Raw genomic sequence first — 19,863 nt, forward strand, 5'->3', positions numbered from 1 at the left:
GGCCCCAGAATTCACACTTTTAACTTCCTCCTCTACACCAAGATAACACGTATAAAGCAAGCTTTTTAGTATAAAACACAACGAAAAGGAAATGCTTCATAAGCACTAACTGTAGTCACCATGTAACTTCAAAGCAGGTCATCTTCCTTCTGACAGCCACTGTGTTGTTTGTCCCTGCAGTGGGACCTGAGAGATCTCCCCGAATTCGACACAATGATGGGTGTGAGGTGCGCATCACAGATCCTAACACAGATCAAGCCGTGGGCTCTTGGTGGTCCTCCTCTCTGGAAGGCACAGGTGGAGACATCTCAGGAGTGACCTTAGTTGGACACACCCACTGAGCCAGCAGGAGAAGGTGTGGAAAAACCACACCTTCTTCTGTGGAAGAAGGCTGTGAACACTTCCAGGGCCTTCTGATCTTCACAACAACCCTGAGAAAACAAGAGACTCAGGGAAGACATGTGACAAGGCCCTAGTTCAAGGAAGGGGGGACAGTGGGCTTTACATCCAGGACAGGTTCATGGTTTCTCTCTGCACCAGATCAGCCATTAGCAAGATGAAGGGCCTCAGCTCCAGGGTCAAGGTCCAGGTCAGGAGTAACTGTTTCCGACAAAGGTCCAGCAGGAGGAAGGCGAGTGTCTCTCCCAAATGAGTGCCCCAAAGAAGCCGGGGCTCCAGTGGGGCGCAGGGCTGAGGAAGGAGGAGGGGACTCGCTTTGGGCAGGGGCAGACTGGCGAGCGAGTCAGCAGCAGGGGTGGCTCAGTCCTATGCTTGGTCCTGGGAGGGGCCAGGGCCGGATGGGAGGTGGGTGGGGGCATCCCTCCCTGGAATCCAGAGAAGAGCAGACTGCACCCCTGCCTCTTCCCACCCCCACCGGGGGACTTTCCCCACGCATGCACGGGTCTCAGAACCACCTGCCCTGGGACCCAAGACTAGAGGGTGACAGGAGGCCTTTCCGGGGAGGCTGTCCGTTGTCTTCAGAGGCAGGAAAACCACTTCCTGTGGGCCCAACCGTCCCTTTGAAGAACCAGGCCCAGCGGCCTCTGTCTTCACTTGAAACCAGAGGAGGGCTGCAATCCGTGACCCCAAGAGGGCAGATTCAGTTTTTTCTGGAGACCTCCATCACAGCTCCTCCATTTCCCGAGGTGGCAATGACGGCCCAGCCCCAGTCCAGTGGCCCCAGAGTGAGGTCACAGCAGTGAGGTCTGACCTCAGTGTTGCCATGGGGATGCTCTGGGTGCCACCGCCGCCTGCTGAGCAACACCTTTCTTCCAGAAGGAGTGGGCGGGGCAGTGACCGATGTTCACTATGTGTCACCTTGCTCCTGGCTGCCGGGGTTGGTTCCTCCCAAACATAAATTGTCACAAGCGGGGCGGGCCAAGGAACGCTAGTGGGGCCTGCTGGCTCCATTGTGTGCATCTGCGTGTTTGGGTCCCCGGGAGAGGTATTTATGAGGTCTCCCGGGGTGCCTCATTATCTTCTCTCCCTGCGACCGGGTGGGGATGCTGCTCATTATGCTCCTCATGGACCCAGACTGCCATTCACAGCAACCTGGTCTCCATGGCAACCAGCCGTGACATCACAAGGAACCTACAGACCCTGAAGCCGGAGAGGAGGAAGCGTGAATGCGTGTTTAGGGGCAGATGAGCTCCTGCTTCCCCTCCTGAGGCCTCTCCTGTGATGGGGGAAGTGGGTGTAGAGACACAAAGTGGGAGGGGGTCGCTCCTCCGAGATACCAGGTTTTTCTGTGAGATGCAAACCGAGGCTTCTCTGGAGGTTTGCGTGGCATCTAAATGAAGTCACCCTCCCCCACTTCCTCCCCCCTCTCTCTCATCCCTTCAAAATTATGTCTCAATTTCCTCAACCGTAAAATGGGGATAATAGAAGTCACTCTTCATTGAGTGATTATTATGTGCCAGGTGCTGTGGATTTTCTCTTTGCCTCATGACAACCCAATAAAGTCTTTTCCTTTTAGAACCTTTCCGTTTATAAGTGGAGGAAAATGAAGCATAGCAAAAGGATTTGAACCCAGACAGTCTGGCTCGAGAGCATATTCACAGCCTCCCCAGCACTCAGCGGCACCTCTATTTCCAGCCATGCTGTGGCAAACAGTTGCACACGGGTTTCAACTCACTTTGCACTGCCAGCATCTCACCTCATGTGAGCACAAAAGCTTTTTCTTTTTTTGCCCTGGCGCTTGTGCAGTGCCCAACATAGACTACTGGCGGGAACACGCTCAGCATGAGGACATGCTGGGGGCAGTTAGCTTCCACTGGGTTAACCTCCACCACTGGGGCACAGGAGCTGAAGGATGGGTGCTCCTGTCAATCTGTCATCTGATTGACAAGCCCAAGGATCCTTTTATACACTGTTGGGAGCGTCCTGACGACACTGAGCCCCAGTCACCCACAGCAGTGACCTGGAGATGCCCTGTGATGTTGGCTTTTCGGCTTTCCTTTTCTCACCTGTGGCGGTCCCCTGTTTCTGCTCCCAGGGACCACCTCCAAAATAAACTCCCTGCACACACGTCCTTGCATCAGGTTCTGCTGAGGAGGGGACCCTAGGCCAAGACAGTCGGCACTACTACAATAATGTTGAGAGCAGCGCTGCAGGATGACATTCTGGAACTGGAATCCATGGTGAGATGCAGTGAGGACCCTGTTGTAGTGGGCTGGGAGATGGTGACAACCTTGGGCATATGAGGTTCAGACTGTCTCTCCTATAGCAAGCTGGGACGAGGAATGGGTGGAAGGGGAAGGACCGGGTTCTGGGAAAGTTCTAGCAACATGGGAGCAATGGTAATTATAAGGGTTTGGAGTTGGGTGGCTTCTGTTAACTGCTTTGGCAGCCTTAAAGAAAGAAAGGATCATGTTCAGGGGAATCCAGTGCCAGCTCAGGGCACGACACGATGACCCAAATCCAGCATAGCACTGTCTAAAGAGAATCCCTCCTCCTGCAGCCAAAGGGGACCCTGTGCTGAGAATCAGGCTCAGGATGGAGCTAGAGGGGAGGCAGGGCTGCAAAGGGGCCAAATGCATAGCCCCAGTAGACCTAAGCAAGCTCAGGGCCCTGCTGGGGAAAGTGGGGGACCCTGACACCTGGGGCGGGATGATTCTGAGGACCCTGGAGGCCCAGACCTCTCAGAAACTTTGAGCGTGGGACTCCCACACCCCGGCAAAGCTCTCGTTGGCCAGCTGAGGCACGCGGCCAAGTCTGGGCTGCCTCCAGGAAAGGCCACTATGGGCCTCCCTACCTTGTCCCCAGTTCAGGGCCTGACTGAGAAGCTCCTGCCATAAATGGGTTTTGTACCTGCTGGAGCAGACGTCAGGTCCACAGCTCGCCTCGCTTCAGATGGGCACGGGATTAATCGAATCTTGAGCAGAGAGACAAGCTGGCCAAATGGGCCTGCCCTCGGCCTGGGCTCAGCCAGCCCTGGTTCTAATCGCACTTGGGGCCCAGGCGGGATGCTGCCCTGGCAATGCCACCAGTTGTCGGGACACTTAGGGAAGTTCATGGATTCAAAACGCACTCTCAGAGACTGTGTGGGTACTGATGCGGGGCCTGCTGAAAGGAGGCTGCAGCCATAAAACAGCTCTCATCTCTCTTCAGTGCGCAGTCCAGGGGGGAGACACATGTGCAAACCACCCACCCACCCACCAGTAATGGGCGCTTTTTGAGATTTCATCAAATGCTAGGCTTTATGCTGAGCTCTTCTGGTACCAAGTATCATAAGTTCCTTAAAACATCCCACTGGGGAGCTGTGGCACTGCCATTTTACAAAGGGAAATAGGTGGCGGGGCTGCGATTTGAACCCGGCCTTACCTGACTCTTGCAGCATGTGCCCTGCCCTCATATACGACCGACATAGAGTGGGACAGCCTGAGCTGAAGACCTGTTCGGCCTAATGGGCAGATCCAGGAACGCTTCCCAGACTGGTGCCAAGGCCGTTGGCACATCCAAAAACCAGAATAAACGTCAACCATGATTAGGTTATCAGTAAGCATCTATTGTGAGGCCTCACATTTTCGGAAATGACTCAAGCCAACACGGATCAAAGCCAGCATGAACTCTAGCCACCGCCCTCTCCTCGGACGGTTAGGGGGCAGCCCCTGACCTTGGCAGCTCCCCAGGTTCCAGGGCCCCAGTTCTGCCCCCAGGATCTGGGGAGACCCAACACTCCTGTCTCAACTTTTGCTCTCTCAAAGCCTTTCTGACGAATGAGCCCTACAGGATAGGGGTCCCCATCAGGTGTTCTCTGGCCCAGAGGGAGGTGGCCTGTATGGTTGGGATCCAGAGTTTTGCAATGGAGATATCCACTCAAGTTGGATTCAGTGAAAAGCGGGGACTTATTTATGGGGGGTGTCTTCCCAATTGCTCACCCTGGGCTGGCAGGAAGGGCCAGGTCTGGGGAGAGTAGAGCTGAGGCTGGGAGCCACTGGGACTGGCTCGCTCTCTGCCAGCTGGCTTCGTTCCTCTCTCTCTTTGCCAAGCAGGGCCTTCCATTCTTCAGAGGCCATAGCTGCCTGGAGCAACTGTGTCCATTCTTCTGGCTCTGGCCCAGCCACGCGGAAGACCAAATGGCTGTGTCCTGCCCTCTGCTCCCCTTCCCAGAGCCAAATGTTTGGGAGAGAGAACTGACTGGCCCAGACTGGGTCACGTGTCTGACCTGAGTGTCATCTCCCATAGCTGGGGTGTGGTGAAGCCCTTGGGGGTGGGGGCAGAGGAGTCACCATAGATGGAGGAGTCTTAGGCTCACCAGCTGTGCAGACTCCCCCCGAAGCAGCCATGGTCGGGGAGCCACCTCTGGCATCCACCACCCGACTTCTCACCTCCCCACCCTCACCCCTGCCAGACACCTGCAAAGAACTTTCTTAACATTCCACTGACCCTCAGGCTCAAGCAATCTGTAAATCATCAGCTAAATCTCTATCCCAACGATAGAATTAATATTCCCACCCTGATCATTATCATTATTGGCTACTATTTATTAAGGCTTTCCTATATTCCAGGCACTGGGCATCATCACCCTTTCTTCATCTGATTTTTACAACGATGCTATGAAGCAGATACCATTATTGTCCTCACTTTATAGAATAAGAAACTGAGGCATGGAAAGGTGAAGCCACCTGCCAGTGTCACCCTGAAGTGCCAAAGTTGATATATTGAAGCACTCGGAGCTGATACACTCAGCTTCGTGCTGGAGGCGGCGGGGACACAGAGCTGGGTGGTTTCTGGTTAGTTCGGGAGCCCTCCCCACTTTCCCACCCCCAACAAGAATCTCAGGGCCAGGACTGCAGATGGGAGGCTGTGGCATGGCTGGAGGGGATCACAAGAGAGGGAGTGTGGGGTTCCTGCAAGGCTGGACTTGGGTATCAGAGGATGAGGGGCTGGAGGGAGGACTGTGAGGAGACAGCTGGGAGGGGGCCCAGGCTGGCTGCGGAGCAAAATCAAGGGCCAATGTTTGGGCAGGTGGACAGGTGTCAGATGCCAGTGGGCCCTCCTTCCTCCTGCACCCCCAGAAGCAGCACTCTTAAGCACACGTGGCTACTCCTAGCACTGGCTGGACTGAATTGACCTGAAATAGCAGGTAAAGGTAACCCAGAGTGGGGGGAAGGGGGTTTAAGCTGCGGCTGAGTGAGACCAAGTCCTCCCATGTCTTTGTGTGTGCTTTCTCTCCGGGTGGGTCCCCACAAAGTCAATCATGTTGACAAGAATCACTCTTCCTCGTGTCCCCATGAAGAAACCAAAGGGCAGAGAGGTGGAGCAATTGTCCAATGTCACCCAGTTCATGGAGGCTCAAACTCAGTCCTCCTTGTTGCAAATCCAAGAATCCCAGGAGGAGGGGGTTTGGATAGAACCTGGGGACAGGTTTCCCGCGTCTGAAAGAAATCATGAAACACTTAAAACACTGGCATTTAGAGGCAGAGGGAAGTGTTTGGATCCACGCAGAACTGTGTTGGAATCCTGGCTTTGTCACCTCCTTGGGGACCTTGGAGAAGTCATTCATCTTCTCTGTGAGGATGATGGCAGTGTCCCCAAGAGTCCTTCGGAGGACTGAAGGAGTCAATGGATGCATATGACCATCACGGCGAGCAAGCCCTCAATAACTATGAACCGTTGCTTATTGTCATCGATGTCACCAAAGTGGCTTAACCTTTGGGTTTCGGTTTTCTCAACCACGAAATGAGGGTGATGACGAGCAGGATACCTGAACGGGGCGGTTGGGAGACCACACGCCCGAGTCCTACCCCGGTGCCTGGCTGCACACACGTTCTTTCCTTCCTCCCTCATGTCAAATCTATGCTCATAGCATAAACGATGTTGCCGGTCTAAGAAAAGCACCACTTGTGAACTTGAACGCATAGGCGTGAGCTGAGGAAGCATAAAGCACTTTCCCTCTCCCCTGGTGAGAGAGCCTCCGTGGACTTTGGGGTAAAACAGTCATGTGCTGAGTGGGTGTCCTCGGTGCCAGAGGGATCGTACTGGATTCTGCTTCCACGATTCTCCTTGTGGGGCTGGAGATGCAGGGGCCAACCACACATCTGGGCAGTTGGGGCACAGCTGCAAGGAGAACCTTTGGGCTGGGTTCACCAGGGGTAAAGCAGAATGTTCTGTGTTACAGGACAGGAACCACATTCCCTTCCCAAAGACTGAGCATCAGACATGCAAACAGCTCCCCCCCCACCACCACCTTTTTTCCTTTTGAAACAAACCACCAATCAACCACTAATGATGTTCCAGGCACTCTCCACAGCAGTTTATGTCCATCCCAGTCACTGCCCTCTGTGCAGCTTTGGGCAAATTACTTCACGTCTCTGAGCTTCATTCTCCTCATCTGCTGCAAGGGTTTAATAATGGGCCCACCTCCCAGGATTGTGATGAGGATTAAATGAGCGAATGTGGTAGCAGTCTTAGCGAATGCTAGTGGGTTTTGCTGTTAATTATGTATGTTCGTCGACGTAATCTTTACAGTGACCCTGAAAGTAGGAACGGTGGTCCTTGTCCGGATCTCACACCTGGTTGCAGGCAGAGGAGGGTGGTTGGAAATGCAAGCCGAGAGGGTAAATTAGTGGCTCCTAAGTGCTGGCCTGACCAAGTGCAAATGCATGTGGAAACTGTGATAAATCAGGTTCTTGGGCCTGAGTTTGCAGAGGATGGCTCTCAATGAGTCCAGGATGAGCCCCACAATGTGTGCATACTGGGTGCAGCCTCCTGGGTGATTCAGAAGTGGGGACCTGGGTCAGGTGACTGGGCAAAGCTCCCCCAGCCAGTGAGGGACAGAGGCAGGATTTGAATGTAGAGGTAGGACCCTAAACCAGCATTGTTTACACAATGAACACTTCCCACTCCCTTCTGCCCCCTAGGACTTGGGGCAGGGTGTCCTCATCTGACCCTCTCTCCAAGGAGGAGGGCTTAGGGGGACTCTCTTGAGCAAGATCCTCCAAGCAACCATTTCAGGCCATCCCCACCCATTACGGCTTCCTTTCCCAAAAGCCACCCGAGCCAACACAGAGCTTTGTGGATTCTGGAAGGTCTCACCAACAGCCAGGGACACATGCCTCATTGGCTCCCCCCAGACTTCCTCTCGGGGGCTTGTCTCCACCCCCTGGTGCCACTGGGCATTCAGAGAACCTCTGGCAAACTTCGGGAGCTGCCAAAGCATTTAGTTACTTTGATCATTTTATTAATAAATGTGTACCAGTGCCAACAACATGGAAACTGCTGCCTGGGAACAAGAGTGGAAACATGCTCTGGGGAGCTTTCTGGCTGGATGGTGGCGACAGGAGAAACAGACAGGGATCTATGGGGAAAAGGGAGCCAGGCAGCCGGATGGCCCAATTTAGGGCAGCTCAGGGCACTCAAGGACCTCTAGGGCTTGTGACAACCTTTTTGGGAAAAGGAGAGTTGAGAGGAACTGGTTGGGAAGGAGCCTGGTGCTCTGACCCTCCAGCCAGAGGACTCTGAGCCCCTTGGGACTGGGAGATTTGCCTGGCCCAGCAGAGGGCAGCCAGACACCCCCCCCCACCCACCCCCCCCACACACAGGGCCGGCTAGACCCTGCATGTATGGGGACCGACAGGGTAGGTGGTAGCAATACTATGCCCACAGAGGATCTTCAACCCCAAAACAATGGGAAGGGTGGTGAGGCACTTGCCCCGGAGGGGCTGCGGGCCTGATGCCAGAGAGTCTCGATCACACATAGGAAGTACAGGGCCCAGGGCCAGGGACACGCAGACCCTCAGTACACACGGCTGTCTAGCATCATCAGCACCTTTCCAGGATGTGGTAAAGAGAAATACTCAGAAGTGATGTGCCCAGTAAGGACAGGCCAGAAAGGTGGGTCTTGGTGTAGAAGCAGCTGGCAGGCAGCGTCGCAGGCGGCAAGCTCCCGGCCTCCAGCACTCAGCCCCGTGTGCCAGCACCAGAAAACCCTCTCTTCCAGCTGGGATATGTGTTCTCTTCTATTACCGGCCAGTGAATAAATAATCGGAAAGCCTTGCCAGGATCTGCCGTTTACCCTTTAAGGGAATGAACTTCTGTTTCATTTGGGGAGTTTAAAAAAAAAAGCCTCCCCAGACAAGAGCCTGAGTTGGGGAGAGTGTTTCTCCCAGTCTCTGTCCTGGAGTGAGCTAGACGGTTGGTGCGGATGGTGATGGGAACCTGAGGGTTCCCAGGAGAAACCCCCCGCACCCCAGCAGGCACCACCTGGATAGTCGCCTTCCGCAGGAAGCCAGCAGTGCCCCTGCAGGGGTCTTCACCACGTGTGCCCGGGCCCTCACAACAGCAAAACATGTAAATACACTTATTCAGTACACACTTTACTCAATACCATCATTCCTTTACGCTCATTCCTCAATCCGATCATGCATTTATTGTGCAACATATTATGAATGTTCTCCAACACCCACACCAACAAAAACGAAAAAGCAAATGAAATTAGAGTGAAATGGCATTTCGAAATGCTTTAATAGTGGTGAATGGTTTTGTGCTATCATTAGTTACGATCTCAAAGCAAAAAGCTATACTCAGGGTTAGGCTCATTAGTCCTAACGGTCGATATAAATTCTTCAGATTGTCGCCTCACGCCTCCGTGAGACTCGGGGACCACTTTCTCATTAGACCCCATCGGACCATCCTTGTCTTTGCTTTGCCTGCTGCTGTCAGAGCAGATGCCACCGGGAGCAAAGCGCCCATACCACGCCTCGCTCTGTGCTTACGTTCTGTTCAATTTTTTTTTTTTTCCGTTTCTTTTTTCCCCTTCATGTCCTGCTCTTTTTAAGTCCCTTGTCTATCCGGTGAAAAATCAGGTGAAGGGTATCATGATCTATAAAGCTGCTGAACTTGACTCACATGAAGAGAAAAATTCTTTAAAATGCTAAAAGCTGGGACAAAGGCCTGGTGGCAAGCCTCGCTGTGTGGTCCGATTCCCACTGGTCCCTGGAGTAACATTTGACATAAAGACCAAATATGGGCATGGGCATCGATCTATAAATATGGGTAAGATTTCATTCTTTTTCCTTTTCTTTTTGATAAAAAGGAAATAGAAATAACTTTGAATACTCCTTTCCCCTCCCGTTGCTACACTGCACACCTCTTGACATAGCACTTTGGAGGCTTCTGTGTCAAGCTCCTCACTGCCCCCCCCCCCTTCTTCTTCTTCTTTTTAAAGATTTTATTTGAAAGAGAGAGAGAGGGAGAGGGAGTGAATGAGCATGAGTGAGGTGGAGAGGGGCAGCGGGAGAGGGAGAAGCAGATTCCCACTGAGCAGGGAGCCCAGGATCATGATCCCAGGAGCCTAAGAGCATGACTTGAGCTGAAGGCAGACACTTAACTGACCGAGCCACCCAGGCTCCCCTGTCCCCTTCTCCTCCTAACTGATCTCTCGGTTATTGCAAACAATAGGCATCGTGAGCTTATGGAAATGTGGAAAACTAAGTCACTGCCCCTCCCCTGTTCCCCAAGGGTCTTGGGGCACAAAGCTTCTTACCAGGTCTGGCTGCTTCTCCCATCTCACCTGTCCCCTGCCCTCCCCTCCTCCTCTTCCCTCCCCACATTAGCCAGGGGGGCCTCCTGAGCTCCTGGGTCCTGGCAATGGGCCTCTACCCCGGATGACACGGGGCTGGCTTCTTCTTATCTGTCAGGGCTCAGTTCTCAAGTCACCCCTGAGAGAGGCCAGAGTCAGCCCCTCTTCTAAGCAACATCCCTTCTCCCGATTACCTCTGCCTCAGCGCCCCTTCCAGCATCAATCACATTTTTAAAAGATTATTTAATTTTTTATTTGAGAGAGAGAGAGCAAGAGCGAGAAAGAGCATAAGTGAAGGGGAGGGGAGGGGGCAGAGGGAGAAGAAGAAGCAGACTCTGCTGAGCAGGGAGCCTGACGTGGGGCTCAATCCCAGGACCCTGAGATTATGACCTGAGACAAAAGCAGTGCTTGGGATGCCTGGGTGGCTCAGCGGTTGACCGTCTGCCTTTGACTCAGGGTGTGATCCTGGTCTCGGGATCAAGTCCCACATTGGGCTCCCTGTGAGGAGCCTGTTCTCCCTCTTTTTTTTTTTTTTTCCTGCTTCTCCCTCTACCTGTCTCTGCCCCTCTCTGTGTATCTCTCATGAATAAATAAATACAATCTTTAAAAAAAAAAAAAAAGCAGATGCTTAACTTAGCTGCCCAGGGGCCCTGCACCAACCACATTTTGTCACTATGTAAATCTGTTTGTGGGCTCTGCTGTCTCCTCCACTTGATGATAAGCTTGGGGACCACCAGAGAGGACCCATGTCTGCTTCTTTCACATCTGCATCCCCAGAGCCTGGTACATTTATAGGTGCTCAATAAATGAGTGAATAATGAAATGAATGAGTCAGATGTGAAAAGATCTACAAATGCTTGCTTGGACTGGACTCACCTCTTGACGACAGCTAGAAGCTCTTGGATATGGAGAAGCAGCCTTCCACCTCCCCTGGCTCCGCCACCTGGCTCACACCAGGGAGGCCGGAGGTACCTGTCAAAGGCACTCAAGAAAGCCCAGAGTGGCAGAGTGGTTTTCCGGGGGTGGAAGAGGCCATGAGAGGGAGGTGTCCACACTCCTCGAGAGCTGAGAACCTGGAGCGTCAGAGAGGGTAGGGTTGTACCTAAAGACACACAGGATGGTCAGGGCAGAGAGCACTGCCAGGAATGTGGGTGAAGAGACAAATTGGGGTTCTCTTGGTCAAATGGACTGAGCCGCCCCGGGGGCTGTGTCGTAGTTGAGGGCAGGAGTGCTGTCACAGGGCTGGGCCTCTGTGAGGTTCCAGAGTCTGTTCTCATATGATCCCCCTGGGACTCTCTTGGGATGTCCCCACAGCCCCGTCAGGAGGCACAGATGCAGCTCAGAGCTCACATAGGTAGTGAACGGTGGAGTGGGGACCACACCTGGGCCTCTCCTGCACCAAGGGGCGCTCTTCCCCCCTCCCTCCCTCCTTCCCTTGCATCCCCCCTCTCAGCTCCCCCCCTGTTGAGGCCAGCAGTAGCTGTGAGGCAACTTGCAGAGCTTGTCCACCCTGTGGGTAGCAGGCACATGGGTGAGTGGACAACCATGGGGCTTGCCCGGGGCAGGTGTCCAGGTGTCGGCAGGTGTGGCCTGCTCCTGCTCAGTGCCTGCCTCTAAAAGCAAATGAAATCTGACCCTGTGGGAAAGATTGGAGAGAAAGCAGGAGAAAATATCTCCTTTCAACAAAGAGGCCCAAAGGGACCCTTGTTTTACTAGATTCCTTGACAGCCTCTGTGAAGTGAAGCTCTTTTCAATACATTTTTCAGGAAAACAAGCCCAGGAGAATGGTGAGGGGATAGGAGGTGGTGGGGACTGTTTCTAAACGTTCTTCCCTCTTTGGGTCTCAGTGGTTTCTTTATAGTGGAGGGGTCAGCCTTGATGAGTCAAGGCCAACAGTGGGTGGGTCTCCCATTCAGGACATTTAGGCTCTGAGGATGGGCTGCAAGGTTTTCAGAAGGAAAGGAAGCTTGGTGGGAGCTTGGCTGGGGTCTGGAAGGATTTGCAGGAGGAGAGGCAGGAGTGGTCACAGGTGGTTGGCCATGGCCAGGTCCAGGAAGGCAGCCTGGGGCCTGATTGCAGGGGAGGCAGGGGCTGTGGTGGGGAGAGCCCTAAACCAGGAACCCGGAAACCTTCCAGCTCTGCCACTGGTTTGCTGGCTTCTGTGCAGTGAGGTCTCTGCCCCTTCCCAGACCTCAGTTCCTCATGGGCAAACCTGGAGGGTGAGGTTTAGACTGGGCGGACTCGGAGCTCTCCTGGCCTGACATGGCTCTTCCAGCCCCTTCGCTCTCCACTGGGCAGGACCATCCCAGCAGCAGCTGAGGCTGCAGGCCTCCACTCCCTGGGCCCTCCCACTGCTTGCTGTTGGGCCCGCTAATCCCCCTTAAAATCCTTTCTTCCTGGCTGCTGTTCCTGTGGAGGGGGCTTCTGGGGTCCTTCTCTCCCAGGAAGAGAGGCCTCTGGGACTTGGTAGGGGGGAAGGGGACAGGTCTGGCCTCTCTGCCCCCTCACTTGCCAGCGGCCCCCAGGCCATCTGTTCCAGGCTGGGTCCCAACAGAGAGACCATTCAGAGCTCCCTGCCTGTGCCTCCCCCCTGCCCCCACCCAGGTCTAAGCAGATGGCCCAGTTGCCACCCCTCCACGCAAACCGGGGAGCCCTGAGGCCCAGCTGGTAGCGGGGGATGGTGGGGCCTGACCTTTTCTCATAGAACTGGTCAGCACCCAGTTTCAGGCCCTGGGCCTCCTACCTCACTGGGCCTTGGTTGCCATGCCTGGCATCCTCCCCACCTCATGCTGTGCAGCCAACACCCCCCTCCAAACCATTTGGAGAGGCATCATGAGGGCTGCGCCCTCAGATGCCACCAAGCCATTCCCCTGCCACCGGAGGCACCAGCCACCTGCCTGAGGTCACACAGCTAACTCAGAAGACAGGCCTGGCTAGAACCCCAATCTTCGGCTTTTAGTGAGTGCCCACTGCCCCACAGCAGTGGTCTTTAAACTTCAAGGGCAGGGACACCTGGGTGGCTCAGTGGCTGAGTGTCTGTCTTTGGCTCAGGTAGTGATCCCGGGGTCCCAGGGTCGACCCATAAGGAGCCTGCTTCTCCCTCGGCCTCTGTCTCTCTCATGAATAAGTAAATAAAATCTAAAAAACAAAAAAAAAAACCCCACACAACTGCAAAGACAGAGGGATATCTTGAGGGGTTGGGGATGGGGGTGGTCAGATTCTAACCCAGAAGTTCTGGGGAAGGGCCTGTGAATCTGCATTTTCAACTTTCCAGGAAACTCCCAGGTCTCACAGGGGCTGCCATCCTGTGACCTGTGCTTCTAGCCTGAAAGGCAGTGAAAGGTCTGAGACGCAGGCAGGACAGGAGTAATTATCCCCATTGCACCCATGAAGACACTGAGGCCCCAAAGGCATTTGATTTCACATGGAGCCAGGCCTGGGCCTGAATACTTATGGCTCAGTTAATGGCTTCTGGACAATAGTCCCCTGACATCTCCCCAGGGGGGAACAGGAGTGGCCTTGAGATCATCTCTGCCACTCCTCCTCCTCCTCCTCCTAGTTATAACACTTAGAGGCCCCCAGTCCTGGAAAGATGAAGGTGTCTCCCCTTAACCCTAGTGCAATCCTAAATAAGATTAGCACTAAACTCTAACATAACTGTAAGGAAGTCCCATTATATAGCACTTTGGTGCACTTACAAAAATCTATTGAATTCTTTAAATTCATTTTACTGGTGGCTGTGCTCCTATGGTGCCCAGAGCAATATCCTCGTGCCCTGAGATAGCTTAGTGTCCCTGTGCCCCATCCAGTGTGGGGTCTGGGCCACCGAGAGCCCCTTCTCTTCCTTGGACCTGGTCCTTTTCTGGCTCCCTCAGTCCCTCCAGATTGGAGTGTAGTCTGGAACGTACCTCAAAGCTGGAATGCACCCATCAGGGGAGCCTGCATGTCCAGGAGGGACCCCGGAGCGGCACATGTAGATGGATACTTGAAATGTGTGCCTCTTGTCTCCTTGACCATCTGGCTTCCCTTCCTTGGGGGGCTTTGAGGGAAAGCCCAGGCTCCCTCCTCACCCATCTGGGGAAGGGATCCCTGCCTAGCCGTCTTTAGAGATGAGACAAGGACAGGCCACCCAGGGATGCAGCCCAGAAGCCACTCTTTCCTCTGGGGATGCTGGTGTTGGAAGGTGCTGGAATGTGGAAGCCGGAAAGGACAGCGGTGGCTAAAAAAACCTACTATGTTGGTGTTTTGCAAGGCACTGGAGGACTCACTAAGGTAAAACAGGGCCTATATCCTAATCCCACTTTGCAGGATTATTCAAAGATGAAAAGAAACCACCGCACATGCACAGGCATTCAGCACAGACCCCGGCTCGCTCGCAGGGAGCATTCAACACCCTGTCCTCATTGTCACTCTGAGCTGGGCATCCTCAGAAAGAGCACTGGAACAGGAGTCAAGCTACTCACATTTTTTCTTTTTTATTTGACAGAGACAGAGAGCAGAGCTAGAGAGAGAGCATGGTGAGGGGCAGAGGGAGAGGGAGAAGTAGGCTCTGGGCTGAACAGGGAGCCCTATGTGGGGCTCGATCCCAGGACCCAGGATCACGGCCTGAGCCCAAGGCAGACACTTGACCAACTGAGCCACCCGGGCGTCCCGAAGCTACTCACATTCTAATTCAGGCTGTGCCACTACTATGTGGGTGGCTTTGAACAAATCCCACAGCCCTCTTGGGGCCTCAGTTTCCCTATCTGTAAAATGAGAGGCTGGGACCAGATGACGTTTCTGACTCTCCATCGATGACTCCATCGCTTCCCATAGCTCCCGTTCGTCCTTCCTGACTCAGTTAAACGCCAGCTTCTCTAGGAAGCCTTTGCTGAGCCCCCTTGGTTGTGAACCTACTGGCCGCCCCTCTGCCCCCACCTCGGGCGCTGTGTTCTTCCCTCTGGCCGCAGGCAGGAACACCAAGTACCAGGAGGGTTCCCACACTGGCTGTGTGTGCCCCCTCAACCTGTGATTCTGCAGCTCCAGGGAGAGTCATGAGATTAAGGTGACCCTTCATCAGTTCCCTTGGGCCGACAGTCCTCCCCCCATTTTACAGATGGAGACACCGAGGTCCTGGCCATCCAGCAAGCCCGGGAGTCCCAGAGCCTCAGCCAGATCTCTCACAATCATCACAGCAGCGGTTACTCCTTAAAGGGGTTATTTTTCACTGTTGGCGCTGCCACACGGGCCTTTTTTCCCCCTCTTTTCTTGGGTTTGTGTTCACCAGTGGCGGCGAGGAGACTGAGCTTGAAGCAAAACAGAAGGAAAACATAGAAAAGGAGAGGAGGGCAGGCAGGAGGGCTGGACAGAGGAGAGGCCAGGGCTGCTGTGGGATCTCTCACCATCTTCCAGGCTGCCCAGGACCCCTGGTGAGGGGTGGGGAGCAGGGTGGGGACATAGTTCAGAAGTTAGAGGCATGGCTGGGGCACCTGGGGGCTCAGTGGTTGAGGGTCTGCCCTTGGCTCAGGTGGTGATGCCAGGGTCCTGGGATCGAGTCCCGCATGGGGCTCTCTTCAGGGAGCCTGCTTCTCCCTCTGCCTGTGTGTGTGTCTCTCTCTGTGTGTCTCATGAATAAATAAATAAAATTTTAAACAAACAGACAAACAAACAAAGAATTTAGAGGCACGGGGGTAGGGGTCCTGATCCAGAGGCAGGGCAGCCGCACCCACCTCTGCTCTCAGGCTCCCCTTGATCCCCCCACCCCATTTTCAGACACCCACCACTGGGCGAGGCACAGAGACAGGGCAGCAATGACACACAGTCTTGCCTGGAAGGAGCTCCCTGGGCCAGCCCTGGGCACTTGGAACCTAGCTGCCAAGTCCACTCCAATCCCTTGAGGGTGCCGCTGGGGTCAGCTGGTAGGAGGTGAGGAGGAGTGGGGGGGGGTGTCTGTGTGGCCCAAACTTGAGTAAAGCATAGAGGGAGGCAGCTGGGGGTGGGAGGTCATTGAAAAATGAACTGAGAAAGGAGAAGCATGAACAAGAGCCAGCACATGAAGACCGGGGCATGATGACAGAAGAAAGTCCCAGCAGAAGGAACAGCACACAGCACAAGTCCAGATATGGAAGAGTGATGCGCAAGAGGGCAACTTGGAGGAACGTCGCTCAGAGTCTGTCTTCTCCACCAGATTGCAAATTTCTCTGATGCAAAAATGGAGTTCCAGGGATCCCTGGGTGGCTCAGCGGTTTAATGCCTGCCTTCAGCCCAGGGCATGATCCTGGGGTCCCGGGATCGAGTTCCACATCGGGCTCCCTGCATGGGGTCTGCTTCTCCCTCTGCCTGTGTCCCTGCCTCTCTCTCTCTCATGAATAAATAAATAAATAAAATATTTTTTTTAAAAAAAGGAATTCCCCTTATCGCTCATTTGATGCATCTATGTGTAGCATGCCCATGTGCATTTCTTCATCTTTGTTTTTTTTTAGCTGGAATAATCTGAGGTTTATTACAAATCTTAAAGAATGGCTTGGCAGATCTAGGATGGCCTTTACCCTTGGGTTGCCATGTACTGTTGCACAGGCTGTGTACTGCAACGCTCCCTCTGAAATAGGAGTAATGCCCTGTGGCCCTGCTCTACACTGTCATTAATTAGCAGTAATATTCTTCCCCTGCCCCAGCTTATGTAATATGTATAGAGTAAGGTGCTGGGAATACAGTGGTGAGTGAGCCAGTTAAAGTCTCCACCCTCAAAGAAGGTATATTCTAGAGGAGGCAGATGAAAGAAACAGGTAAATTTTAAAATTTAAAGGCAATCTTAGATACGACACATGCTCTGAGGGGCCAAGCAGTTGAGTCGGTGGTACGTGGGAAGCCTCTCTGCCGAGGCGGTCTTTCAGCTGACACAAGGGGTGAGAGAGGGACAGGCGGCCTGGTGAAGGCCTGAGGGCAAGAGTGCTCCAGGCAGAGGGCACAGCGTGTGCAAGGGCCCAGGCTGGAAGTGCTCAGGGGATGCAAGGGCTAGGAAGGTGGACTCAGTGTGGCTGGAGTGCCGGTGGCAGGTGGGGGGGAGCCGTGCCCGCAGGGCCAGACCGTCTATAATGACAGCTCTGGATTTTATCCTAAGCAAGGATAAAAAAGCCATATTTCCTAATCTTTGATCCACTTTCTCAAAGCTCTCTTGGAAAGAGTGGACTTGGAGGAGGCACAGCTGGGAGGAAAGGCGGCAGCGGCTTGGGTTCAGTGGGCTGGACGGCGTGCTCGGGCAGGTGACAGCACTGAGGCCAAGAGGCCCAGAGCAGCATCATGGAGCGGAACACTTCCCGCCCTCAGCATCCACAACAATAACAACAGACACAGTATTATTCCTGAGTACCCGAGCATTTCCATAGCACTTTTTCTCACTTTGTGAGGCAGACAGGCCACTGGTAATAAGCCCATTGTCAGCTGTGCAAACTGAGGCTCCGAGAGGTGAAGAACCCTGCTGAGTTCCCATGGCCCGGAGAAGGCCACAAAAACTCCCTGCCTCAGTATCCCCACTGACACCTGGGCGCTACAGGCCTGGCTGGGGTGGGAGGTCCTTCCCCACAGCAGGGCGGGGTGGGTGGGGGGAGCAGCCAGGCGCAGTGGGCTTCTGTTTATTGCCTTGGGCTGAAAACACATGTTAGCAATTGGCAAAACACAGGGAAGCTGCCGTTCAACATGCTTAGGTTGGCAAATGCACACAGTGCCCTTTTCTTATATCAGGACATAAAACAATAATTTATTTATACTCAGAAGCTGGAACATTATCTCCTGCCAAGGCTTCCTGCAACCCCCTCCTCTGGCCCTACCCCCACGGAGGGGTTCCCAGAATGCCCTGGGGCCTGCAGGGATGGTAGGGGGCACTGAAGGACAAATAAAAGCTGTCCTGGGACCTTTGGAGTGACCTGTAGAGGTAGTATTGAGCACCTACTGTATGCCGGTCCTTAGTTCTTTCTTCCTTTTTTTTTTTTTTTTTTAAGATTTTATTTATTTTTTCATGAGAGACACACACACACAGAGACACAGGCAAAGGGAGAAGCAGGCTCCCTGTGGGGAGCCCAATGTGGGACTTGATCCCAAGACCCCAGATCACAACCTGGGCGGAAAGCACATGCTCAACCACTGAGCCACCCAGGCGTCCCGGTCCTTAATGATTTCTTTTTCTTTTTCTTTTTTTTTTAAAAGATTTTATTTATTTATTCATGAGAGATACAGAGAGAGAGAGAGAGGCAGAGACACAGGCAGAGGGAGAAGCAGGCTCCATGCAGGGAGCCTGACGTGGGACTCGATCCTGGGACTCCAGGATCAGGTTCTGGGCTAAAGGCGGCGCTAAACCGCTGAGCCACCAGGGCTGCCCCTCCTTAATGATTTCTTATCTGATTGTCAAAATAAGTCTGTGAATGGGAGGTTTGAATCTGGGCTTGTCCCTTACCAGCTAGTCATTTGGGAGAGACGCTGATCTCTAATGTGGAACCAGGAGGAGCAGAGTCCACAAAGGTCTCCTGCGTATAGTAAGTGTTCAAGAAACACTAACCTCTTGAGCCTGGGGTTGCTGTTATCCTTGTTTATGAACCGGGCAAACAGAGGCCCAGCGAGGCTACCAAAGTTACCCAAAGCCACACAGCTAGGAGTTGAGAGAGTCAGGTTTGTGGAGTTCTGTGGTCTGGGTCTGAAGACTGTCACTGAGCATTAAATGTACCTAAGGGCTGTATGCTTCACCTCAACTTTACCCAGTGCTGGGAGAGACTCACTGTGGGCCAGGCCACTTAAGATGAGCAGACACAGAGCCACCATCCCAAAACATGTGGCCTAATGCAGGCAGACAGATAACAATAACTCCCATAACTTCGTGTGTCAGCACTGTCAGGCTGGAAGAGACGGCCTTGAAGGATTCCTGACGCTGGGGTGGGGGGGGCAGTTGGGGTCCTGGGAGAGATTTCCCAGACATGACGCACTGCATGGTGGATGGGAGGAGGGCATTCCTGGCTGAGGGCCCAGCCTGGGCAAAGTACAGTAGGGCTGAAGCATGCCAGTGTTTGGGGGTATGGCCGGGGTGGGTCCTCAGGGAACGTGGGGGCCAGGCCTGGTGTGCTGATCCCCACTAATCCAAACAGCCATGGCGTGTCCTTGGCACCATCTGCTCGGTGGACACCAGCTGCAGCACTTGCCTGTGCCAAACCCCTTCTCCGGGCCACCGATGCAGAGATGCACGCAGTACTTTCCACCCCATCGACAGCATCCTGGCGCCCTGACCCCAGTGGGAACACTGAGACACCAACTGATCTACGGTGGTTATAAAGACCTGCTGTGGGGCACCAGGGAAAGAACATGGCCTTTGGGCACATTTGGAGATGGGAATTCTTGGTGCCTGGAGCCAACCCTTTCTGGGCCTCAAATCTCCACCTGTAAAATGGGTCACCTCACAGAGGTGAGCTGGATATGCAAGCCATTCGTCTTAGACTCACAAGCTGCCCTGTGCATTGGTCTTCTCTCTTTCCCCAGCTCCGGAGTCAGGGTGGGGTGAGGAGGGACAGTGGGAGTTGGGAGGGGAGAAGGGAAGGGGAGCCCTGCTCAGCCTCTGGTCCCTCCAGGTCCCTCCAGGCCAGGGGAGCCGCCTCTGAGAGCCCCTTGGCCGGGAGTGGAGGGCTGCCCCGGCCATGAAGGGGTTAACCGGCTTCGGGCGTGGGAGGAGGAGCCGTGGGTGAGGACTCCTTGGCAGGTGCTCCATCCACCCAGAAGGCTCTAGCCCGCCCTGAGCCTGTGGCCCCGGGCCTGGCGTTGCTGCTCCTCAGAGCAGTAGTTACGTAAGGATGTCCCGAAGTCCCGGGAGCGCGGCAGCGGCT

This window comes from Vulpes lagopus, chromosome 11, assembly GCF_018345385.1.
Source record: "Vulpes lagopus strain Blue_001 chromosome 11, ASM1834538v1, whole genome shotgun sequence".
Lineage (NCBI taxonomy): Eukaryota > Metazoa > Chordata > Mammalia > Carnivora > Canidae > Vulpes > Vulpes lagopus.